Genomic DNA, 26,825 nt, shown 5'->3' with positions numbered 1-26,825 from the left:
ATGTTCCACATAGTACATAATTTAGTTATCATTCTAGTTCTATATATAATACATTAAATTTAAAAAATGTTTATGGTAGGTGTTCATGTCAAGAACAAAATCAGCTGATATATAGTTATTCTCAAATATCTCCGTATAATGGTATCTGCCTAAGAAGTCCAATATTTGTCATGCTGTACTCATTTTTCTTATGCTCTTGTATCTCCTCTATGAATGTGAACAGCGTCGACAACATTAGACTTGTATTTAACGTGCTCACGTCTTTTGTCAAAAGAATTGTACTCTGAAATTCTGATTGTATTTATGTTACCTGAAGTGCACAGAAACACACAGAATCCTGCAACACTGAAACATTTCCTTTCTTTTTATGTTAAAGCAAAATTACACACTTGAAGAGATCAAAGTTAGTGGAGCTATTTACAGGTATTAAATACTGTAGTCCTGCTCATGTCTGGTGCTGATCTCCTTTGTCACTGTGTTATGAAGGAGCTGTAATTCCAGTTTCACATGCAGCTGTAGAGTAACACTCCTTGTCTTTGTATATTTTCTTTTTGTCGCTGAATCTAATTCCTACTTCATGTTATCTGCATCTATTCTGCTGTTTTAATATGCGTAGCCTCAGGCATGCCGCTGACAGGCTCATAAATGTCACAGAGCATGTTGGCAAGGCCGGTGGGGCAGATGCACACTACAAAGTGAATGGTATTTCAGGCTTGGCTGCTCTACAGGCTGAATTACAATGAATTAACAAGTGGTGGTTCACTGTCTTGCTCAAGGACACTTCAGCAACACATGTTACTGTTGATGGAGGCACGTCGGCTCTCAAGGGGAGTGAACTGATGGCCTTTCAGTTGCAAAATGTTCTCATGCTGTCTGGAAGTGTCTGTGCTCCCAGGTTGTGAGAAACGAAACTGACCGGTGGTCAACTTGAAATGGGAACAGCCTGCTTCGAAAGCACCTCTTAACGCCAGTATGGTGAAAAATTACACCTGTTGCTATGGTAGCCCATCTGTTTCCCAGGGATAATAGCATAAGGGGGTCCCCACTAGGTTATCAGACAGGGGCAGGGCAACTATTGAGACAGAAAAACTGAACGTTATCCAACCAATCTCATGTTAACAAAAGACACAAAAGCATGTCAGGATTGGCCGTTCGTTCTGGGAGGATTAGTGAAAGCTAATGTATTAGTGTGTAATGCATAGCTACATGAGGTGACCCACAGATGTCAGTTGTTGTGTGGATGTTGCTTTTATCAAGATGCAGTACTAATATACGGCATTTAATGCCACTGAGACCACTGCAGAGAGCGCTGCACTGAGACTTTGCTTTAGGTTACATTAGGCCTTGGTTACATAATGTATTTTTTTGTTTCATTTGTTGTGTTTTATTAGTTCTGATCATGTTTTCATTTGAGTTGTGCTGCTGGGTTGCTTTTTTAGAAGATGATTCACACCTCAAAATACAAATATTTTAGCATGAGCTTCCAAAGAAAGCTTGTAGCTTGTTTATAATCACATTCTTAAGAAATCAGTACAGTGTGATTCATAAAAATAAAAACATTGCATTAATGTTGTGAGTGTGCCACTTTCTCCTTCTCCTTCATGTCTACCTGTGCACCTTACTGGAATAGGTGTGCAATTTCCTTCAGTTCCTGAGAAATCAGCACAGCCAGTGTTATAACTGTTATCACACTCTATCCTGCCCTGATGAACGATTTTATATAAATAGTGCTTTTGTTGAGTTTCCAAGCATTCAAGTGCTCCTTCCAGGAGGCTTAAAAAGGGTCGTTATTTTAAAGGTGAAGATGAGAATCCAGTGACTAGAACATTGATTTATTATTATTGTTGTTTATTGAAAAGCTGACAGAGGAAACACGAAGCTGTCTTCACCTCTCCACCACACTGTCAGCTAATGACAATTACAGAGGTCCAGAGGGACACTGTTCAGTCTCTGAGTTTGTTTTTCAGTAACCATTCTTAGCCAGGACGCTGGGGACTGCTTTCAGACAAGGTTAAATACAAGCTAAATAAAACTTGAATATGGCGCTACTTTGTTAGAAGGGCTCATAAATGTGAGCTTTGTTGATAATCAGTAGTGAGTTTCATTTTTATGTCAGAAATCACCACCATATTAAATGCTAATATTCAGTGTGTTTAAAGCTCACTATTAATGAAAAATAGTGGGGGTTTTTCTTTATAGCCCGGGGTTTTACATATTCATATTAAATTGTTGCCCTCTGTCAAAGCACAGTGTGTTTTCTGTCTCGTGTTAATTATGTTCTACATGCAGTTTAATACACTGGGTATATACTACATACACAGATATAGTAGCACATATACGTTAGAGGTCGACCGACAGGATGTTTTACAAACTATTGGAATCAGCAGAACTTGGCTTCGATAGGCTGATGGCTGTGCAGCCTCCATCGGTCACGCAGAGACATACATCATCGTTTTGCATTAAGGCTCCATACACAAAGTCAAGGTAAGGATTTCCCTTCCATTATAAGACTCAGGCGCAGCACCCAAGTGTTTTTTCACAGAGCCTAAGTCGAATGAAAAGAAAAAAACTATGCTGAGAGTTTTTGTGCCTTTTATGGTCTCGCTGATTCTCTGTCCTCTCCTCTGCTCTCTGCGTTTGAACGAGGGCAGGGCTGAGCGAGTGAACAGCAGAGCAGATGCAAGGGAGCAAACAGTGACGTGAAGTTAACTCGAAGGTTACTCGAGTTGACAACAGCTACGCTCATTACTGTAAATGCAATAAAACTTTCACGAGGAGAAGTGATATTTCCACCTGCTTTGTAGTCTAACTGTTTTAGTTTGCCACTAATCTTAAAATTTTCCAAATTCTTGTAAACTTAGCTTATGGCTGAGACGGCAGTCCCTCCTCCCTCTACCAGCAGTACCTGCAGGCAGCGAATCACATCAGCAGCTGAAGGAGATATTTCCAGTGAGATATTATTGAGTGTATATAGTGACTTTGCTGTTGCTACTCTAGAAACAATATTCAGTAAAAATATAAATCAATTCTAATCCTGTTCTGAATTTATTCTTTTTTAAAAATGATAATTTAAAAAAACCCCAATTCTTAGTAATGAAAAAGAACCAGTGAGAGTATTGATAAAGAACCAGGCCGACAAGAGTATGGGTAAGATAAAGACAAAATCCTAACGTATCCATCCTACAGGTGGTTAGTGGCTTGTGGTTCAAATCCCTCCACTATAAGCCTGTAAGGTTTTGTTAAATGTAAGACTATGACTGGATCACATACAGCACAGTACATTCAAGAGACATTTTTGGAAATGCTGGAAAATCAACACAGACCATGTGGTTCTTGCTCTAGGGGATAGTGGAGCCAACATGGTGAAAGGCATGAGGCTAACTGAGCTTCCAGACTTAAGCTGTACTGCTCACTCTACAGCTTGTAATCAACAATAGCCTTTCCAGCCAGAGAGCTGTGCTGGACATTATTACCAGACTGAACAGCTGTGCGGGTCACTTTGGCCACTCTGTACTGGCCAAAGAAAGGCTGGGAGCAATTCAAGAAGAGCTTGGCCTCCCAACACACAGCACCGTCCAAGCTGTTTAGACTCGCTGGAACTCAACACTACACATGCAGCAGCGTGCACTGAACGTGTGTGCAAGCGAGCATGGCCATATCAGCTGTCAATCTGCTGCACAGTGGGATATCGTGTTAAATTTGACTGATACACTGGAACCACTTGAGGATATGACACTGGAAATGAGCCACTCAGTCTTCTGCCTCATACGTAATCCTCAGTGTATGTGTTCTGAAATTGATGCTGCAACAGGAAGCAATCATCAAAACCTTGCAGAAGCCCATGCTTGACAGCCTGACAAGGCGATTCTCCAAGACAGAGGACACAAAGTGTTTGGTGTTGGCAACTGTCCTTGATCCCCATTACAAGGACAAGGCCTTCACTTCAGCAGAGACCATAGAGAAAGCAAAAGAATGGCTGAAAGAAGAAGCTGTACATGACATGGCAAAAACAGTGGAAGTGACTGGTGAAGCGGAAGATCCAGCAAAAAGACAGAGTCCAGACTGATCCCCCTCCAAGTCTTGTGGACAGTCTGTGTGCTAAACTTCTTGGAGCTTTGAAACTCAGCTGAAAGAGCCAGTGGTTGAGAGGATTACCCGACCTTTGGAGTGGCGGAAGAGAAATGAGGACAGACTTCAAAGACTTGCTGCACTGGACGGAAAATATCTCTGTCCGCCACCCTCCACCGTCCCCAGTGAGAGAGTGTTCAGCAAGGTCGGGATCCTTTACGACAAGTGGAGGAGCCGCCTTTCTGGAGAGAAGTCAGACAAGCTCTGTTTCCTCCATTATAATATCAGGCTTCTCAACTGGAATGACTGATTTTCAGGGAAAGAAAAAGCTAAAAAAATAAAAATGACTTAAAATGACTTTTTTACATACTAGATTTTTTGGGGTAGTTTGTTGTTCGGTTGTAGATGTATATATTTAAGTATTTATTACTTGGAGTTTGATGTTCAGTGATCCAGATTTATTTATTTAGGTATTTATTACTTTGATTTGGACGTTCAGTTCAACAGTTATCCAGTTTCTAATAAAGTCAAAGATTGTTTATTTCTGATAGTGTCATCTATCGGCTTTTTCCTGCTCCAAAAATCCACAATCAGTCGATCTCTAATATACATACAGTGGGGAGAATGAAAACCAACTGTACTCTGAATCATCAGTCCCAGATTTCAGGATTGCTGCAATAGAAAAATACAAGGTTTCTCATCTTCACATAGCGATAACATGACAAATATGATTTACGTTAAAGGGAGCTGTTGCATTAAAGAGTCTTAAGAGGTCAAGATGTATCTTTTGTCTTATTTGTTCATGAAGATGTAGTTGACCATTAAGTTCCTTCAAACAGACTCATTATGCGTAATGAATGTAATTTATCCTCATGAACAGAGAACGGCAGACACTTTGTTTCTCCCCCTTCTTTTTGTCTTTGCTGTTGAAGGGAGTTGCACAATCAAAATGTTAATCAGATGACGTGTAATTATTTTCCAAGAAAAGCAACCAGAAATCCCAGTTCATTGGAAAGCACTGACTTGTTTGTTAGTCTGATGTGACAAAGACTGATGTCTTTGACATTTGACATTGGCAAGTGGACATTGCCAAGTGTTTCGCCTAAGATTGTTTTCAGGGGGGTGGAAGGCCTCCTGAAAGTACTAGTGTTGTTGCTAGTAGGGATGAGTAGACCTATCGTTAGGATTTCATCGATACTACTACTCTTATCGATACTCCTTATCAGTTTGGTTCTTTATCGATGACTTTGAAAATCTTTTAGATAACGCTTAGCTACACTTTCTGTACTCCAACACAACAATTGATGATGATATCAACTCAGCTCTTGTGAGATTTCAGAACGACGCATCTCCTCAAGTGATACTTGGTTAGACACAATGTCAAACAGACCGGATCAAGCAAAAAGTAAGGAAAAAACTAATGTTGTTACTGCCTGAGGTTGTTCAGGCCAGTGGAAAGTACAAATAGCAACACAAATGTTTTCATTCTGGAGATCAAACATTTCTCTTTGAACTTTCTTACCACATAGCAAATATAATGTCAGCTGTTTTCTTCTCTATAATTTAATACGAATAGTATGCACCTCTTGTGCTGAGCCTTCTAATGTTTTATTTTATGTAGATTAACTTTCAGCCTGGCATACATAATAACTAAACACAACAGTGATATAAACCCACATCCATTTAAAAAATGTGTGTTGACTTCTTGCTCTCTGTGTTTTTGCCGAGGGCTGGTTGATTCGTGCAGAATTGACAGTGTTTACTCGTTTCCCAGGCAGACCAGTCGCCTGTGGCAAAAACAGGTCAGGCGTTCCTTGGAAACTGCTTTTGCTGCCTGCTTGATAAACTTGTTTGTTGATTTTACTCAGGATGTGATGTTTAATGGCAGTCTGATGCCCTGTTATACTTCCATGGAATACATTTGTCACTGCCTTCCTCCCTGCAAAAGAACAAAGCACAAGAAAGTGTGAACGTTGAAAATTGATTTACCTTAAAGCTATACACTGTGAATGTGTGCAGAAACACGACTCATACATTATTCATCCACAGATGCTGAGCAATGACTTTCACTCGTCTTTCAACAATTACTTTTGACGCACACAGACAGAGCTGTAATTTTATTTGGGACACTTTTTTTCAAATGCACAAAAAAGGGAATCGGTTGTGCATATTTCATCACGTTATATGCCAAAAAATAACACGACAGATTGTCCCATCAAACCTTTTATCTTTTTCCATCGTCTCCCTTCATTTGGTGCTAAGGAACAGTAACTTAAGAATGGAGCTTCATTCTTGTTCCTGTTGGGAACAGTATGTGTGACAAAATAATCTCAACTCCAGAGAGAGCTGGACAATAGCATCCAATTATTCTGATTTATTATTTTGTTTAATTATTCAGTGATGTGATACAGTCACATTGTATGGTTTTAAACACTTATAGTTGGATTATTTTTTCAGATTGACTTATGTTTCAGGCTTTTTTCTTCTTCTTTTTTTTGCTTGACTATACTTGGTCAGGGCACATAATGTATATATATCTGTGTTAGGGATCAAACTTATGATACATTTTGAGCAGCCAAGCCTTGTCAATGCATAGGCTGCTCTGTCAAACTGATCTGCTTCCCAGTTAGTCTTAATTATGAATATTATCTTATCATACCTCGTGCTGTTTACTCTGCGTTTCCTACTGTTTACATATCTTACTGTTTATACTGCTACTAGTGTTCACACTGTATATATCTTATTGGATTCATATCACTCTGCTCATACTGTTCATTCTGTTAATACTGTTCATATTGTATATATCTTAGCATATTTATACCAGTGGCGGCTGGTGACTCAAAAAATTGGGGAGGACAGGAGGAAAACCAACGTGGAATCTTACAACAAACCCCATCAAACTATATCATTGTCCCACCTGATGAAATCGGAGGGGTGGGGGGCAATTTTATATGCCAATAAAACAATTTGCTTGAGTGGTGAAAAGGCTGCTTCTTTAAAGACATTTAGCATATTGTTTCAGTGCTGAATACAAGAAACAATGAACACTAAAAACATTCACAGATCTAAAAGTGTAGGTTCACATCAGAAAGTATTAATGCACATATCAAATACATGACTTACACACTCTGATCTATATGCACGACATACAAAATATAGCCTAGTCTACAAAGCTGACATGTTAACACCTTAACAATAGGGGTGTTAACATGAACACAAAACTCACGGTTCGGATCGTATCGCGGATTTGAGTCACGGATCAGATCGTTATTAGGATCAGCGAAAAAAAAGTGGGAGACAAATAAAACTTTGTTTTCCATCTATTCGTCCTTCCATGGATGTATAAAGAGTCCTTCAGGCTGCTACAACTAGCTAACTGTTGCATTGGCTAACGCAAGGTGCTATCTACTGCTGCTACTCTGCCTTACAGTGGAGAGAATTGAAGATGAAATCTGTAAACTGTCATTGGACCAACTCGATGTCAATATTGCATTCTGGTTGTTGATTGGTAAGGGAGGACAGCCTCCTTTGGAGCGTCATTTTACGTGTCATGGCCAATCACAGATTAGCATGAAAAAAAATGAAATACATTAAGTCCAATGTAAGAGATCCTGCCCTGCGGAGGACAGCAGGCATCCATCCTCCTCCTTTCATTGTGTCAGTACTTGTACTCTGTGCAGTGACAATAAAGTTGAATCGAATCTAATCCAATCTAATCTAATCTAATCTAATCTAATCTATGAATGCCATATAAACAGGAAATTAAAAATATTAATGACAACAATGTGAGGAATATCTTTTGTTATCTCTCCAGCGGCATCCCACTCACAAGAGACAAAGTGAACTGCATCCAAATGGCACAGACGGCCAGTTCGATCTGAACATCAGCCAGGACTGTTGCCTCACAGAAAGAAAGTCCAGCAAGGTCCTTCATTGTAGAGCTCGCATGTCGTCTCTGTCTGATACCTCCAGCAATTCCAATATTATTTCACACTAAAAGACAGTTCGGTATTAGGAAAATCAAACTGGAGCTGGTCTCTGGGTGCTGCACTGTGACAGTCACTGCTTCTAAATCAATATGATGGGACACCTTTGCCTGCATTTGACTAATTAAACTTAGCCTGAGGCAACTGCTGGTATGGAATAGAAATTACTTTCTGTTTATCTAATGTGCACAGAGATTTAAGAAAGGGGAAGCCTGTAATATAAACCAAGATCATTGCTCATTGTCGTGTGGTAATGTGCCATATCTTTCTGAGTAGCAAGCAATCACAACAGCAAATAGGGTTTCTTATCCATCTGGCAGCAACACAGCAATAGCTTGGTGATTGAACACTACACGAGATGAGCAAAGCACTTCTTGTCCATGTGTATACAATGCTCACTGATTGAGTCAAGGTACAAAAGCTCAGAGAAATGAATGCAGTAGCTCTTGATAAACCTTGATAAATTACCAAACAATACATAGTGAATAGAATAGACATTTGTATTCCTGCCCTTGCAGTGACCTTACTCTTGTCAGAGGCTGAAGCATCAATCTGATTTCATTTGTTCTAGTGCTCCTCAAAGTGGTGAGACAGAGGGGAAATTGCACTTTGCCCTTGTTAATATTTTTCTCATGTCAAACTATAGAGCTCTAAAATGGCACACACCTGTGCCAATACTTCTCCAAATTGCTGTTATATTAAAAACCTAGATTATCATCAACACTACCACAAAAATTTCAGGAAATAGATTTAGTTATCATGCAAAATTCACTTTAGAATTTATGATCAGCTTTCCGTATCTGCTGGTTTCATAATGGTGGCTACAAAGTCACTGACAGTCCCATATACAGTGAGTAAGAATGAGGGCGACACTTGTCACCACCTGAAGTCATGACAAAAGAGAGGATGCAAGCTAAAGGCAAATAATGAGTAATTTATATAAATAAAAAGTACAACAGTAAACACAAAACAAACTAAGAATATAATGGGACGTGATTGTTAGTAAAGTCAGTGGTGAGGGTGCGTGTATGCATGAGTGTAATATGTGTGAGGAAAAGATGTAGGATGGCTGAAAACAAAGCAACAATGTTCCAGGGGGGAAGAGAGCCTCTTGGCCAGAAATGCCGGTCACCGGGCCCGGGTGCTTCCAACTAGGATGATCGGCTCTCCATCATCCGGGTTCCTGCTGCATTATAGAAACAACAGACAGACTATAAGAACAGGCCAAAGGACCACCACACACTAAACTAAATTCTAAACTTTTAAAATAATTCATGGACCACAAACTTCTCTAAAAGTAATATTCCTTTAACCGTAAAATGAAAAACAAATAAATGAAAAGTGGAAAATAGTGGTACAGTACAGTAAAAAGAGGACCTTGTAAACTGATGGTACATATTAGAGGTCATCACAAGTTGAAAAGTTTGGAGCTGATTTGAATAAACCAAACCTGACATGCATGAATAAAAATATCTAAAAAGAAGAGACCCACTGTAAAACTGACCCGAGGTTAGTCAGACCAAGTATGAAATGGACACAAGGATACAATAATTAGATCCAATCCAGAATGTGGTTGAACCGAAGAGACACAGAACACCAACAATGGCGACCGCGTGATGCACCACCAATTAAAGAGCCGCCTCAGTCAAAAAGAGTGAAATACATGTCATTTTGCTCTGCACTTCACAGTCTCCATTATCTGTCTCACCTCATTTTAATCTTTTGATGGTTATGATGCACCATGAGATTGGTGCTAATAGCGAGATTGCTTGTATCTCTTCGGGTATTAGAGATATTGGCTCAGCGGAAAAAGAATGGGACTTTGCCCAGACCTGATTAGACTGAATATAATTTGGACTCTCCCTGACTCGAGTCATGGGTCCTGTGAAGTCATCTAGTGCTTAACTGTATTTCTGTTAACTGTACAGCATATATAGACATTAATCATTTGACAGATGATGCAAGAGGTGACAAAGTTCAAAGTTAACACAGTAGCATCTTTTATATAATACATTATGTTACTCTAAAATTAACATAAATTTGGGATTGTTGTAATGCTTTGAATTGGTGTCAGAAAGATATTTTCAGCTAATCGGCTATGACCGGTGACCGGCCTGGTCAGTCTGATATATCTGATTTTTTGCAGATTATATTTTCCGCATATAGCTGCACTATGGTTCACGATGCATGCACAGCTGCTGTGGCACAGACAACACACACAACATGCACGTTGGTGTGGAAGTTCTTCAGCGTGAGTGAAGACACAAAGCTTGTAATTTGTAATACCTTAAGTCCAGAATAAGCAGTGGAGGAACAACCTTGAAAACATTTGGAACAACTAACTTATTTAGACACTTAAAAAAACCATCACTGTGGTGAACATGCCCAATTTCAAGAAGAAAAATGTAAGTTATTTAAATAGGTAATGAACATACAATTGAATTTCAATTGTGTATGCTGTCGATTATAGTTCTTAGAAAGAACTATAATATAACTAAAAGAAGAAAGAAAGAAAATATATAAAGAAAGAAAATTATTTTTCTTATATAGAAAGAAAATTGGAATCGGCAGAAATCAGAATCGGCAGGTCAGATATTTAAATTGGAATTGGCCAAGAAAATTGAAATCTTCTCTATATTTACCTCCTGATTTCACAACACAATGAAAGTAGCCACTATGGACAACTGTAAACCTTTCCTTAACCTCAACTTGGCAGGATTTGGATTTACAGGTTTAATGGCAAAGTGTTTATTTGCTGCCTAAAGACAGTAGATTATACACACGAGTCTACAGTATATACAGTGAGAAGACTACAGAGGATAACACCAAAAAAGGATAAAGAAGACTTACTATATTCTTCATACTGACAGCAACATCTAGCACTGCGAGACGCATAAGCAATTTATTTAAATGCAGCTATTTTTGAAGTACTTGCCGCTCCACCTGCCGATTGCTTGTTGGCAACAGGTTAGTCGCCTTCACCCCCCCCCATCCCCCCACCCCCCCACCACCACCACCACCACCACCACCACCTCACACAGAAAAAAAACAAATCTGTAATATCTGTAATTGCTTTAGTTTGACCAGTAATATGAGAAGCAAGGACAACAGATCCATTCCAGGAGCAAACAGGAGGCGGTAGCCATAATGACCCTGATTCGTCACATTGATAAAGATCTGTTGTTGTGTTGAGTCAAGGGGAATCTCAGTAACGATTAGTCAGACACAAGCAAAGAATGGGATTCATCTTGTTGTTTAAGCAGGAACGCCTGGCCATCTTGCACGGCAGCAAACAGTCATCTCCCTGTTGGTGTTATAAACCTGTTACAGCATGTTAATCATCGTCACATCATTGCCAAATTATGTGAATTATATTAGTTTACAAGCCAGAAACAAATGAGATCATGGTGGAGACGGTTAGTTCCTCCCATCTCACGTCTTGTGTTGGTTTTCTTTTTGTCTTGTAAAACATATTTTAAAAGGAAAAAGGTGACATAAGCAGCAGAATATTGGTCTAAATATCTAAACTTAAGCACTACTAGTGAAGTATTACAGTAATAACTTGTGTCTCTGTGCTGTAGTTTATTGTGAGACCAGACTATATAAAGAGCCAAACACTCAAACGTTAGCATCTTGTTAGTAATAAGCCTGTTATGAATAAATTACTTCTTCTGAAATTGTATCAGAAGATGATTAACTCACAGTAATTTGAGTATTTGAGGTTAATTTGTTTCTGTCTACACAAAAATAAGCTTGTAGTATGCACACACGTCCAAACTGTGGAGGGCAGGTGCTGGTCTGGAAGTGAGCAAATGTTGAAATAAACGGATAAACAGCTCACACACTGCAGGGCTCTGCTGTCCACTCATAATTTATTGCACCATGGTGCAGTAAACCTGCAATAAATTATAAGTGGACATTGTATCCCTGCGGAGCTGTTTATCTCTTTATGTCTACAAAAAATTTAAATGGTTTTTGGAACCAGTTCTCGAGTAGCTACTGTTTAGTTTGTTGCAAAAAAAATGACGCTGCCCTGTGCTACATTATACTAATGTATCAAAACAAATGTGTATTAACTGTTGTTGTTGTTGTTGCTTAGGGCTGCAACTAATTATTAACTGATTATTTTCATTGTTGATTAATCTGCATATTATTTTCTCCATTAATCATTTAGCCAGCAAAATGTTAAAAAATAGTGAAAAAATAGCATTCACAATTTCTCAGAGGTCATTTTGATGCCTTCAGCTTAATTGTTTTGTCAGACTAACAGTCCAAAACCAAAAGATATTCAATTTAGTGTCATATCATAAAGAAAAATAGCAAATCATCACATTTGAAAGGCTGGAAGTGTAGAATTTGTGGCTTTTTTGCTAGAAAAATGACTGAAAAAATGAATTGATTATCAAAATAGTTGCTGATTAATTTTCTTTTGATCAACTAGTTGACTAATCGTTGCAACTCTATAGTTGCTTTATGTGAAACTGCTAATGGCTGTCTGTGTTATAAGCTCTGCACTTACAGTAATCAGACAAAACTGTAGCCCTTTGCCTCAAGAGATTGTGTTAATGTGATTAAAGAAATAATTTATGTTTTCATTTATTCCTAACAGAATTAAGGCTGTATTAGGCAAGATTTGTATGTTAAAATACACCCACCTAAGCAGCCTAAATCACAAACTGTTGCTGTAAAGGGAAGGGTGCGTCGTGTCCCTGGGTTGAGATGCTGTTGATCAAATCTAATTAAGTTCTTATCTGTATAGTCACGATTTGGATATCTGATAAACACAAAAATAGACTGTTAAACTAAAGAGCAAAATTTAGATTCAGTTGTTATTAACTAAAAAACATTTTAACATGACGTGGAGTATTAACAACATATACAATAATGACACTCTGCAGATTGAACACAAATTACTGAAACCAAATCTTATACATGTATTTTGAATCTGTATGTGATTAAAAGGTTTATGGAAATCCAAAAATGAAGTTTTGCATTACATTGTGCTCCTGCTGATTACTGTCAGCTGGCTTTTGTCACCAGAAAACAATGTAATTTCTTGAGGGCTCTTCATTTGATGAGCAATAATTAATCTGTGTGAATAATAATTCAGCACTGTCACGCACGAGTTTGTTTTCTGTGGATTGTTTCTTATCTCTGGGAGAGGATCAGTAGACGTCTTCTGTTGTCTTCTTCCATGATTAGTTGCCAACTTCAACTTATCTGTATCCCCTCCAGAAGCAAGCTGTGCCACCATACAGAAGGTTTCCTCCCACCAGTGATATGATAATGATAATAATCATAACAATAATATTCCACAGAAATAATGGACTGAATGACATTAAACTGAATTAATTTCACAACTATGACAGACTATGATTTGATCATGAGACAATGATTACAAGGTTCTTCAGAGACGACATATTTCCTGCTTCTCCGTCCCTGAATTCAACTGCGGCTGAACATCAGGGTCAAAGTCATCGGCTTTGAAACGGTCCATGAGCATTTCAAGGGAGCTCAGGTAGCTAATGGGGAGTAGATTGCAGTGTCTAACCCTTTAGGTAATGGCTGTTTGTGTCTTGTAGGATTTTTCAGTCTTAGGTCTCTAGAGGGAAGTCTCTCGCTTTTCTTTTCACTCATTTACACTATGAGGTTTTCAGGTGCCACACCACACACAAACACACTATACTGTAATCCCCTGAAAAACCAACACTCTCAGTCATAAGGTGAACCCGGTGAACTCAACAACAGTCTATACAAATAGCTTTTCTTAAAACTGAGCCATGAAGAAGGAAGGAAATACTTCAACCCTTTGATAGGAAGTCGTCTCTAATCTTGATTCATGAAGCCCTCTTTTCAGTGAAATCCTGACACTCGTTCAAGTCACAAAGCTTGAAAAATACTGGATGCACTCCATCTGGCCTTGCTGGCATGCAGCATGATGGCAAAGGCGGGGATAACTGCTTAAGTGGCAGCAGCTGGTATGTTGAGTCCATGGCAGAATATCTATCACATGTTGAGCAAACAGTGGCCGGTGGTTTGGTAGAAACTGTGGTTATGTTCATTTTTAAGGGCAAGTTGTACCAAGGAGTGCTAGGAAATGGTAAATAACAGGTCGGGCATCAGCCAGAAACTCAAAATCACGAGTTTGTTACTGAAAAGAAGTTAATTGCATTGGTGGCCTATTCATTAGCTCATAGAAATGTCTCCAATAACAATTAATTAATTGATTTCTTGTTCTGCTTTTACTAATTTTGTCATCTTTACTTCCTGGTTTAAAGGCTTGGTAATAAATGTTATGTTTTGTCCTTAACACCGACTTAGGCAAATAAAACAACTTTGGTTAGTTAACTAGTATGATTAGATAAAGGTTAAGTAAAGTTTTGGTCATTTTTTACAAAAATTTAAAGGTCACCCCTCTGAAAATGAGTACTTCCCTCTCAGAAGAAGACTTTCTACCCGTAACATCCTTCACTGCAATGTTTCATATGACCCTGTAATGTTTTGAATATGAAATGCACACAATGCTAATAAACTGTGCCGTATAACAAATAAGATTAATGTAGAAACCTTTTCCCGTTAATGTTACAGATGTCAGATGAAGAAAAATAGCACATCAAGCTTTTAAAATGTCATGGTATTTCTTAACTTTCATGGGAGAGAAATTGCCGATGGAATAAAAATCGTTCTCCCAAAAGGCTGAGAACCCCCTAATGCTCCGACCTTTTGGTGACAACCAGCCTCTCACCCAGGGTCTTCATACAGCATGGGGAACAAAAGTGTGACCTTCTGGTTGAAACATTATCAATGAACCGCCACCCTTGGGACTGTCAAAAGGTTTGCTCATCCCTGAGTTCCCCCTTGTATTGGATTAGCTCTTCCTCCCTGCAGCGTCTTGTGAATGGATGCTTAACCTTTCCCGCAGTTTATTTGGTGTGAATAATATAGAGAGAGTATGATACTAGTCTCTAAGGAGAGTGTTTGCAAAAATTGTAGTTTTGAAAACAGGATGAAATTTGATAGATGGAAAACATCACATATGAGTGAGATGATAAGTTAGACATTCACGATAGACCAGTACATGGCGCTCAAAGGCCTCAGTAATTCAGTCAGGTATGTTTTGCGTTACATACCTTGTTTCCTTATTTGTTTTCTCCACACAATATTTTCCATCCTACCCAAGATTTAGGCCAATCCTATGTTTTGTTTTGCCTTGAATTGGAGAAGCTTAGATAAATCTTGTAACTGTATTTTGAAAAAGTCACATTTTAATGACATTTTTAAACCGTCTAGTGCATATTGTTTACATATACGATGACGCATTCTCTTGAAAACTTTCCCAGATAACTTGAAGGTTGTCTGGACCACCTGTCAGGCTGTTCTCAGTGCTGCCGATGATCAAACATGTAGTGAAGCAGGGTGGAAACAGAAGCAGATTGGACATGTGTAAATGAAAACTCCTCAGCTTTAGTAACACATACTGGTGTTACTTTCCTCACTATCCAGTGTCGAATTATTCCACATCCCCTCCCAGCAGCGAAGAACATATGCAGTTTCTAATTATGGCAAATACCCCAAACTGGTCCCAATACTGTAAGAACTACAGCAGATCTAATAATTCAGGTCTTCTGAATTGAAGTTACTAAATAATTACTAAAAGTGACTTAATCTTAATGCTACAGTGCTCAATGTTTCATGGTTAACATTTTACCTGGTGTAGGACAAAAAAATGCCTTGACTTCAATGTGATTATTTAATTTCTTCACAATTAATTTATGTTACTAAGCACTTTCCTGTGGTATTGTGATAGAAAGCCACCCTTTTCACCATTTTGTGCTGAAAAATTAAGCACAAAAAACTGCTAATTGTACAGAGAACAGTCAGTGTTTGAATGTTGTCTGTGTATGAAAACTTCAGACATAGGACAGGACAGGCTATAACATAAATCAGTCATATTTTTATCAAACAAATTAAATCTCAGAAATGGCCACAGAAATGTTTTAATCTACTTCCTGGGCCACTGAATCTGTCCTGGTGCCAAACTGAGGGGTGAGGTAATGAAAACGTTGGGAACATTATTGATTGAGAGGTTTTCAGTGCAGGCCGTTTTTGTTCTTTTGGAGCCCAGCCCATCTTTTCTCACCAGGTGATATGTTTTCATGGAGGTCTGACTTTCTGGTCAGCTGAGTGGGGCTTAAAAACCGCCTGGTGGATTTGGAGATGCTGGTAGTGGGAAGTCGATCCTCTATCAGTGAATCACAGATGGATATCTTGACTGCTGTGAAAAACAGAAGAGCTGTAATGTGAATTTGTGGTTTAAAATGAGATAGGTTAGGTAAGAAGTATATAATAGGATGAACACTGACTGCATCACTTGCTAAGGCAACAAAACATCACATTTTCAAGTCGTATAGCTTTACAGAAAAGGCCTTTTTTACACTCTTAGCGCTGCCTTTGTAGAGCAGAGCTGCTGAGAGGCTGACACATCATTAGGACAGAGGGTGTTAACATGGGTGTCATGTCTTACTGCAATAATATTCAGAATTTGATTTCAGTATCATAACTTTTATAACACTTTATTAACAAGGCAGGCTGACAAAGTTCACACTCTGACAGGAACAGAAGTACATAGTAGTATTTCATGTTATTGTATAATATACGAGAGGACAAAATTATGCTGTATAGTTTAGTGGAGTGGTGTGAGTGTGTCCCAAGTGTGAAACACTTCTTGCTTAGAAAATCACTTTTACTGTCCACTATTATTATGATCTTGACTCCAGGACACTTACTTAAATGCTAAATTACACTCATTGAAATACGTCTGTCAAGCCTATGTGAGGCAGGTTCATGACCATAAATGGCAAAAACAAAACTAACTGCTGTCAAATGGTGCAGAAAGAATCAAAGATCACTTGAAAATATGCCTTCACAAAGCTGTGATATCTTAACTCACATCTCCTATTTAAAAATACAAAGGCAGTAGATTTAGGGAATGGCAATTTAGCAAAAGGATTGTTGTTTGTCTTTTTCCTAGGGGATGATGTCATCTCTCATCCCCTGTCAGACTTGACCCTGAGAATAGTGACGACTCGACCGTATCAGACCACATCGTCCACGTGTTGTTTGTGTTTCCCTTCAAACCTTTGTGACTGTTTACTTTTGCCTCTTGGTTTTGTTAGCAGTGTTGCCAAGGAGTGTTTGTTGATAAAACCAACACGGGAACAGTTTCTTATAAAAACAAGGCAATGTTTGCAGAGCAGTGCTTTTGTTCTTTTCTTTCAACAGCAGATTGAGTCATATAGAGTAAAATTGCATCTCCATCTTCAACTTCTGTTTACAGTACTTTTTTATTACAAATGCATTTAACAGCACAAGCTTAGTGGTTGCAGCTTCAGAGGCAACCAAGGACACCAAGTGGAAGTAAAGCCTCAGCAGACGTCCTGTTTGAATAACAACATACTGTTTGCCATCGAGGAGCTCCCAGTTGCCTAGGAGATGCAGCAGACCCTGACAGACAGTTAGATCTGATGCAGTGTGATGAGGGATGGGATGGCTTTTTCTAGCTGACAGTCAGGCCCAGGCATTCATTAGCAGAGCCACATCACCCAATCCAAGAGTTGAGGTCAGTTGAACCTGTAAACAATTGAGACACATTGACGGTGCTTATTCTACTGAAGCTTGTTTGCTAATAGACAGTTTAGTAAAATAGGACACAATTTCTTTTAGAATGATGTAATGTAGTTTTGTATTGTAGTGTATAGATGAACGCAGGTTGTAGGCGGAAGTAAACTAGTCATCATTACTGCAGTGGCACCTGACCAGTAAACTGTTATAACACTGTAAAGGATCCACCTTTATTAAGAGGTCTGTCCAGGAGATCATGTACAGCTGGTTATATGATGAAACTTGTTGAAACACTACACTAATGAAAACATACATTTCTGCCAAGTCCGTTCCACCAGATGCCACTAAATCTTACACACTGCACCTTTTAAAATAAATGTTAGAATCTATAAAACAGGGATCAGTAAAAACTCAAATAAAACATCTGCTTACACAGGGTCCAGTGATGGTGAGCGCTACATAGCATTTCTCTTGCTAGAGACCCTTTCCTGGCCGTAATTCCACTTTCCACCATCATGTGTTTCCATTTTTTTTATTAAATTATACATTTCCGGTCATTACAATGCAAGAAATCATAGAGTTTGATGATTTAAATCATAAACCGGCAAGAAATTCATGCTGGGTTTAATTAGCTGCTCCAGACAACACTTTCACTTTCATACTGTGGAGGTTGACAGAAGCTTGTGTCATGATTAATTTCAGACTAGTGCTTTGAAACTGAATAACTTTCACAGCCACACAGGCTACCTTCATCTGCCAATACCCAAACATCTCTGCTTTCACTGTACAAAATATGTAAATGTGTCCCACTCTGCCACAGCAGTAATGACAGCGAAACTTGAGAGTTAAACACATATATCAGCTGCCAGATTCATCTATTGCATCATAAACCTTTGTTTTTAAAATTGCTAAGCATAGTCACGATTTTCATGCACTAACAGCATTTGTTATTTGATATATGACATGATAAATGCTTTGGTGAAACAACAAAAAACAACAATTCTAAGAGCTGCCAACAGGTTTCATGAGAAACATGGACAGCCCTTATATATGATTGCTTGTCTTATTGGAGTGCTGTACTTCAGGCTTATACCTCAGATGGGTGGCACACTGTTTTTTATATTCATGGGAAAAACTCAGAGAAGACTCAGAGAAATATTACTGTTTTTAATGTTGTTTTTCTGTGGCAGAGCCTGCTGCATAAATCTGCAGCTAAGAATGTTATTAGTGTCAGTTGTGATAAAGTCCTCCACACCCTGAAACAGCATAATGCAAATCCTTTTTTTTTTTTTCAAAGAAATTACTAATTAAGGCTCAATGAGCTGAGACGATAACTCACAACTACAAGTTGTAGGCTGTTAGTTAGTTGGAGTAGGAGGTGGTATTTGGTTGCATGATCAACCCTGTGTACAAATGGCTGTCAATTAAAAAAAAAATCAAGTTTGAATGAATGATAGCAAACATGTAATTTGATTAAATTAATTACTACATTAATTATTAATTAACTATATTGTATAATTGATGTAGTTCCATTCATTGTACTTCTGCTTCTCACGAGTAAAACGCTGGTGACACATGACTGCAGATTTGTTGTTTTGATAATGTTTCTGTACGGCAGTTGGGATTTTTAAAGGTAGCAAACAGCATTACTTTTACCCAGATTTTTCCATCTGTGGTGTTGAACCAAGCAGCAACTACCACAGCTTAAGGCTGAAGCCAACGCCAAGTCTCTTAAACTGCCGCCGATGGCCGCTAGATGCTGGCTCCAAAAAATCCCAGGCTCCAATTGACTCTCATTCAAAAAGCGTCAACCTCTCTCTAGAAATACTAAGTCAATAATTTAGTCATTACGGTCTCAATCTGAAGACTTATAGTAGCTTTCATGTCTGGCTCGTGGGCATTGATTGACAATTCACTCACCTGCTGCTCTCCCTGGTTCTGGGACTCTGAGTCCTGAGTACTCAGACTGAGTCAGACTATTGTCGCAGTATTTCTGTAAGTTTAATGTTACTTAATAACAATACCTGCCCTGTTAGCACAATTTAGCTAAAGAAGCTAATGTTAGCCCAATGTTAGCCGCTCAATGTTCCCAGTAAGCTATCGATTGTTTTGGTTCGAGTTAGCGGGGTGTGTTTCACTTTTTAAACATACTTTAAGTTTTTGCAAAGGAAAAATACATAAAGGTAAAGAGAACAGTTTCAATAAAATACATAATTAACAATAACAATAATAATACATCAAGATAATAATACATCATCAGCAATAATAAATACAGGGCATAAATTACAATGTTAGCAAGGTCGGTGCTTTAACTTTTTAAATATACTTTAAGTTTTGCACAGGGAGAAATTATATATACATAAAAGTAAAGAAAACAGCTTCACTAAAACACACAATCAACAACAAGACAATACAATCATCAGTCTTAATCAGTAACATAATAAAACATCATCAGCAACAATACATCATTAATAATAGCGATAAATAAATTTACAATGTTAACAAGCGCCAAGCTCTGAGTCTCTTTCATCTGATGTCCATTGTTCTTTGTCTTTTCAGTTCAGTTACTATTTGTTTAAAGACAACATCACTTGTAATAGTGGCTTGATGAAGGACAACAACACACCTTGCCTTCAAGTGTGTCGAGACTCAGCAGCCACACATTTCTCCATTTAGCGTCTGCAGGTTAGGCTAACCTATTGTTGCTAACTTAAGAGCTAACCCCCTTCACTTTTCCAGCAGTTGGGGAAACAACAGATGTGACTTTTCTTGGTCTTGACAAGCTGCAGCATTTATTAACTGACACACTGTAGTCTGTACTGTATATTTACTGTCAGATTGACAACTTACTGCTAACCTTTTCCTCTGCTCTGCTCGCATTCACCGTCACTTTTCTGCCACTCGCTCTCTCGCTCAACCACTCACTCACTGCCCTATTCCTTAAAAGGAGCTAAGCTACCAAGAGTTTCTCAGGCAACAACACAGACGTTAACTCACGTTTCAGCACAGCGCTGCTCAGAATCAAATGGCGTTATTTTTGGCATTTAAATACATTTTTTTGGCCTGGTGGGGGGTTCTCGTTGGCTCTCGTTGGGAAACACTATGTTCTACCTCATAGATCCTCGCAGTGCACTCAATCTTCATCAGGAAAAATTGTGAGGCGGTAGAAAGATTTTGTTTCAGATCACTGCTGTATTGAGACTAAACATTCAGTGTTGTGTTTCTTGTGAATTTTCGATTATCTTTAGCATCATAATTGGTTTTCAACCCTGAATGCTGACTGCAAAATATGATGAATGAGTCATTTTGAATGAACAGTAACCTTTGCAGCGACTGTCCTAAATTAATGAATGACTAATCCTTAATTTTAATACTTTTAGCATGAAATCCATGCCTCACAAATGGAACGTTAATCTAAATATAAAAGTGCTCAGTTTGAATGTACCAAAGACTTAAAAACCATTTCACATATTTTACCACTCAGGTGTGCAGTGAAGTAAAAGTGCTGAAATATTTTTGAAATTTTGTCTTTAATTAGTGTTTAATATTGATATTCTGTGGTGTTAGATCCAGTCTATCATTTAGTGACCCAAACACAAACATTTGAACATAGATGAACATAGACGGATATAAATGGGGGAATGTGATCTGCAGTCATTTGACCAGCAGGAACGTGTCGACAGCCTGCTGAGAGTCTCTACAACATAGGATGCTGGCTTTGATCCCAGCTCTTGGCCTTTTCCAGAGGAAGTTGTCCAGAATGAGCCTCTTCATGTTCCTGGCTCTGCTTCCCCAGGAGCTAGCTGGGACTTGATGGCTCCATCTGGACAGGTTTACCATCACTCTGTGCATCTCTCTTCACTCTGAAACCTAATCATATCTGTTTTTCCTCCTTTACCTTTTACATTTTCATTACAATGTAGGTATTTAACATGTATACTTTTTTCAAGTTTATCAGCAGATTTATCATAAATTCCCACATCAATGTTATGAGCAACTAGTAGAAAAGGGTGCAACAAGTATACACAGTAGATGGAACATATAAATTTTTTTGTGTTGCTATGTTAAAAAAAATCGTGTTAAAGTATAAATCTGGTGATATTTTATACTTATTGTCATAAATGTGCATTAAAAAAGACTAAAATTAGCATCATATTTTCCTAGTAACAAACATTGCCTGCATAGCCAAAGCTTGACATGCAGTAGTTTAGGTGAAAAGTGGTTCTCTGTTCATCTTCCAGCTATGTGCAGCTGAAATAGGTGTTTTTTTCTGAACAAGGACAACAAACTTTTGAGAAAAAAAGGACTGGAACACACTGATAGATATGCAACCTTTGATAGTGCAAACAAACCAACATTTTAACACCACTGTGTCTTCATCAGAGCCAAAATGGACAAAGACAAATAGGCAAGTACAAAAAAAAAAGGCAAATACAAATATAGTCAACCCCGAGCAGGTGTACAGTTGTCATAATTGGATAATTGGTTGAATGATAATTGATCTAAGGGCAAGAGGTGCCATAGCCAATGTCCAAGTGCAGCACCCCAGATAGCATATGGAAGTGGACCACTTCAGGCAATGATGTAGCACTGCTAGCCTGTAAAATAGCAACTATGGCCCAAATATCCCATATCAAATGTGGGCCTTTTTTGGTAAAGATGTGGTGCTCTCAGGTATGTGTATTCTGGATGTGGGCCAGTTCTGGTTTATCTGGTTTGTTCTTGTTGACGTATAGCTTGCTTGTGGCCCAGATCTGGGAAACAGGAGCGGTTTGTGGGCCGGATGAAAGTGCCAAAAGTGTCGGGTGTGGGCCGGACCTGGGCCACAACAATTTTGCTATCTGGTACCCCATCAAGCACCCATCAAATATAATCGTTGAGACATAGTTCAGCAATAGGCTTGCCCGATTGCCCGGGGCGAATAAAATGCCATGTTGGGCTAGTAAATCTAGCACCTTGATATAGTTTATTGTTCTATGGATTTCCATTTTTATCCAAAAATTATAAACTTGCCAAAATACAGGTTGTTCTTAATCCTTCTCCTGTTGGTGAGATACTCTGCACTTTTCGTTGGTTTATATGTTTGCCTGACACTTAAGTTACAGTGCATGCATGTTTAATTTTAATTGATTCTTATTAATCATTTCATCAGTGTGGATTGCACCACCCATAGTGGCTGTAATTGTCTTCGGTTATGTGTCTCTAACTCTCAGTTCCTTATAATGAAATTTGGGTAAATATCCAGCGATAATGCATTATTTCTTTTTTTATTACTGATTTCATCTCATTGGATTAGATATCTTGGAGTTCATAATTGGAATAAGCTAATTGTTGACTGTGGGTAGCTATGATTCATGTTGCTTTGAAAATCAAACTTAATATCAGATATTGTCTACAGTGACAGTATTCTCTAAACAGATGTGTATGTGGCAGAGACAGTAACAGCTTCCAGAGGTCGCTAAAAGAAGCCTTTTAGAAGCAGCAGCTGAATAATTATTGTTGTTTTGTTTTTTTAACATATGTTTATAGGCATTTTTTTGTCTTTAATAGAGAGCTGATAGTCGAGGCAGGAAACAGAGAGAGAGAGAGAGAGAGAGAGGGGTATGACATGTAACAAAGGTCCCAAGCCGGAGTCGAACCAGGGGCATTGTTGTTGTTTGTGCTCTAACCATTTGGCTGCCAGGGCGCTCTGAACTGTTATTGTTTTAATACTGTATAATCGATTCTTACAGTAGCTCCAGTAGATATTTTGTGTATTGTTAACTTTTGGGGGGTGCTAACCTTTATTTAAATTGTCAAAATGTCTGTTCATCTGTGCTTTAAGATACACACTAACTAATGGATGTTCAGATGTACATTTTTTAAATGCCACCAGTAATGAAACTCTCTGAGAAAACATTAATAGATAATGCTGTAGATACATCTTCGCAGTGAAAAGGCTGAATTTGATGGTTGTGCTGAAAAATTTCTTTGTGTAAGCAGGATGCTGTAATCAAGTTAATCTTGTGTATAAATTAGATTAAGCCATTTTTCTCCTTGATGGAGTGAAAGTATCAGTTGTTCAGCCTCCTTCCCTTTTAACACCCTGGCATCTGTCATTCATCTTGATGAACTCTCATCAATCATAAGGCTGCCTAGACATACAGTCCTGTATTTAGTCTGAACAATGCAAAAAAGTCAAAACATGTTTAAGTGTTAAATTGATTTAATCTGATTAGATGCCCGTTGAAAGGTCAGTGGCAAACAAGATTAAGGTTTTAATAATATGAATTTTAAACATAATGACCAATTGTGAAACCAGCAGCGCCCATGTTGGCCCTGCTATGAGGCTCAGTATCATTGTTCTTTCCTTGAGAAAATCAGGGCTCATGCTGGTATGCAGTGATGCTGTCGGTGTCGTCAGTTGGCAGCAACACACATCAGCTGCATCATGTAGTATTGCGTTATTCGATGGGCATTATTTGGCACACACCGGACCTTCCAGACTGAATGTACGTAGCCAGGATGTTCTGATGCAATAAGCAAACTGATAAAAGAGCCGTTTGTCTGGACAGTTGTTGCAACACAGGAGAGTGGGACATCATAGCGTGCTGAGACGCTTCCAGGCTTACATAGAAAACAAAGGGTGTGGGTGTTTTATCCTGCATCATATGCTGCCAGTGTGTGTTGTATTTAAAGCTGAATATAACTTCCATGGTGGGTGAAACTGAACTTCGCCATTTTCCGAACATTAAAGCTGCACTGTGTTTTGTTCTGTTTTATTTTCGTCATGCTTTTTTGTTGTTGTTGTGATTTCCAACTCTTTGGCTAAAGGCTTCACTTTGAAAACCACTCCCATCTCACTGCTGGCCACAGCTACAGGTCTCATTCATATAAAATGATTAATAGGAATGGGAATATATAAGATTTTATTGATGCCAATGCCATTAACGATTCTGCTTATCGGTCCGATTCTTTATCGGTTCCTGATCAATTTTTTTGTGTGGAAACAAAAAGTAGGCCTACACAGGTTTTCAGTGTTAATGTAACTGTTTTATCATCTCCACTGTATCAATGACCTTGCATGCTGATGAATATATGAAACATAACTGATAGATAAGATCAATGGTCCGCAGCCAAGTTCACCGCATTAACTAATGAATTAATTAATTTGAAAGCATCTTACAATCTCCTGCCTGTATGAGAAGAACAAACAGAGGGCGAGGCAGAGTGCTCCGCTGTGCTGTCAACGTCATGTCTCCAGCAGTAGAGAGCAGCCTCTCTGCTGCGAGACGCTGAGCGGGCTCAGGGTTTCTGAGTTATTTTCTTCTTGTTTTCTATTCTCTTTTCTTTTTCTCACCTCAGAGTTGGTTTACGTTGTTTAATGCTGCAGCGTGTGTTGGTCAGCTGGTCTCATCTTGTTTGTTACTACTGGAGTTCCCTAACGTTAGTCTCTGTGTGGCGGCGTAGAAAGTTCACAATATAGTTCACGTTCATCTTGCAAAGGTAATTATTTAGTCATTAAATCAAAACATGCTGAAAACTGCTGCCTTATTTGAAGATGAACTATAAGATAGCCAAATATAACTGTGGTGTGTGCACGCTGTAGACAGTCTGGAGGCTGTTCTGTCAACACGACGTCTGGGCATCGATAAGAGGAAATGATAAGCTCAGAGGCATACGATCTGATGGATTGGACAATTTGGAACTGGTTCTCGATTCCCTAATGGTTAACACTCCAAAATGTCCTGAGCATCACTGTTAAGCAAAGAAAATTAGCGTGTTTATTGTGAAAAAAGTATGTAGTATGTAGCTTTAATCATCTATCTTTTTTGTTAAGTCTGCATCAGAAGAGTATTACAAGTTTTGTCCTTGAAAATTCTTTTTAGGTTTTTCATTGTTTTTGTGTTGAACTGCTGCCTACTTCTAGATCCACTTAAATCCAAATAACCTCAAATATCCTATCACCTACTGTGAAAGCATTGGTCTCTGTTATCCACTCCACTGCAGCACCACAAAGCACCTGAAGGGTCATTCATTATGGAAGCTCAACGGCTGAAAATACACACACTTTAGAAGGAAATCTCTTTTTATTAAAAACACAGCCTTGAGAAAGAGCCTTTCAATAGGAGCTTCTGCTGGCTCAGGAAGAGAGAAATGAGTTTATTAAATGATGTTGTATTTATGTAGTTAGGTTGTTTCCATCCCTTTTTAATAAAAGTGCTTGGCTGAGTAGGTGAGAGACTATGATGCAGTTACATCTATGAATACTGGAGCTTAATGGATAAACCAGTATGCATACTGTCAACTCCAAAGGCTTTCAGGTATCTAACATGGGTTTGCTGGTGTATTTAAAAATGAATTTGTGTGTGTGTGTGTGTGTGTGTGTGTCCCACCTCAACCAACACTGATTGTGTGCATATGTGTGTTTGTGTTTGATCTGGTGTTGGTGGTGGGAGGAGGAACGGTATGTGACTCAGTCGAATAAATAGTTCCACATATCCCAGCATTAGTCACTAAGAAAAGATATGGGATTCATCTCCTCGGCTTTTCTCCCCACTGACTCATAATGGCAACATTTGATTGACTGGGCCCACGCAGTCTACACTTTTTTGTGTTTTGAATTATTTTTTTTTCCCACTCAGCCAATATTTCATTCAGTCATAGGCCTAGTGGTAGACTGTGTTAGCAGATGATGTGGACAGTTTCCAGAATGAGAGGTTTAAAAGGCGCTGGGGCCACCTTACTGGACATACTGTTATGATGCTGTAAGCTGCTGTGGATAAATGTTTGACCAAACATCATAAGAATAATGTTCTAAAGTCAAAATCCCACAGGATGATTTGACATTTTGTGATCCTGAGTTTATGTCATGCTGGTATTTCATGTTAGTGTGTTTGTGTGTGGGCACCATCTGCTGGTCACATTTGGCAGCACCTCAGACAACAGCTGTGTTTTTGTTAGAGAGCTCATTGCAGTGACCCCTCCTGACCCTTCCTGAGTTAAATCAGTACTTTGGCAGTCGGCCCCTCGGGCTGAAGAGCCCTTCTATCTCACTACTTTAAAGCTTCATTAAAATGGATGCAAAGTGACACAGAGACTTTAAAACAAAGTGAATGAATGTTGGGCTTATTTTTAAAATTTACATAAGGATGTTAAGATACTTAGCAG

The 26,825-nt window shown here is 38.7% G+C and overlaps 1 protein-coding gene and 1 long non-coding RNA gene across 9 annotated transcripts in view; one reads left to right on the top strand and one right to left on the bottom strand.

Moving 5' to 3' along the window:
• Positions 1-26,825, top strand: part of LOC121899980 (cAMP-specific 3',5'-cyclic phosphodiesterase 4D-like) — a 117,835-nt gene that overhangs the window by 32,440 nt on the left and 58,570 nt on the right. The gene's annotated exons all lie outside the window — the stretch shown is intronic.
• On the bottom strand, positions 8,969-20,783 carry LOC121899987. Of its 5 annotated transcripts, none has more exons than XR_006096849.1 (4): positions 20,533-20,574; positions 17,512-17,684; positions 16,195-16,329; positions 8,969-9,240 (listed from the first exon to the last, which is right to left on the bottom strand). It is a non-coding gene; the product is annotated as an uncharacterized LOC121899987 (long non-coding RNA). The 5 variants fall into 5 exon arrangements; XR_006096851.1 differs by lacking the exon at positions 8,969-9,240 and adding an exon at positions 15,352-15,439; XR_006096853.1 differs by lacking the exons at positions 8,969-9,240; positions 20,533-20,574 and adding an exon at positions 20,673-20,783 and having other exon boundaries at positions 15,858-16,329.

The sequence above is a fragment of the Thunnus maccoyii genome, chromosome 7 (assembly GCF_910596095.1).
Source record: "Thunnus maccoyii chromosome 7, fThuMac1.1, whole genome shotgun sequence".
Taxonomy (NCBI): Eukaryota; Metazoa; Chordata; class Actinopteri; order Scombriformes; family Scombridae; genus Thunnus; species Thunnus maccoyii.
This window is presented reverse-complemented; position numbering and strand designations above follow the sequence as displayed.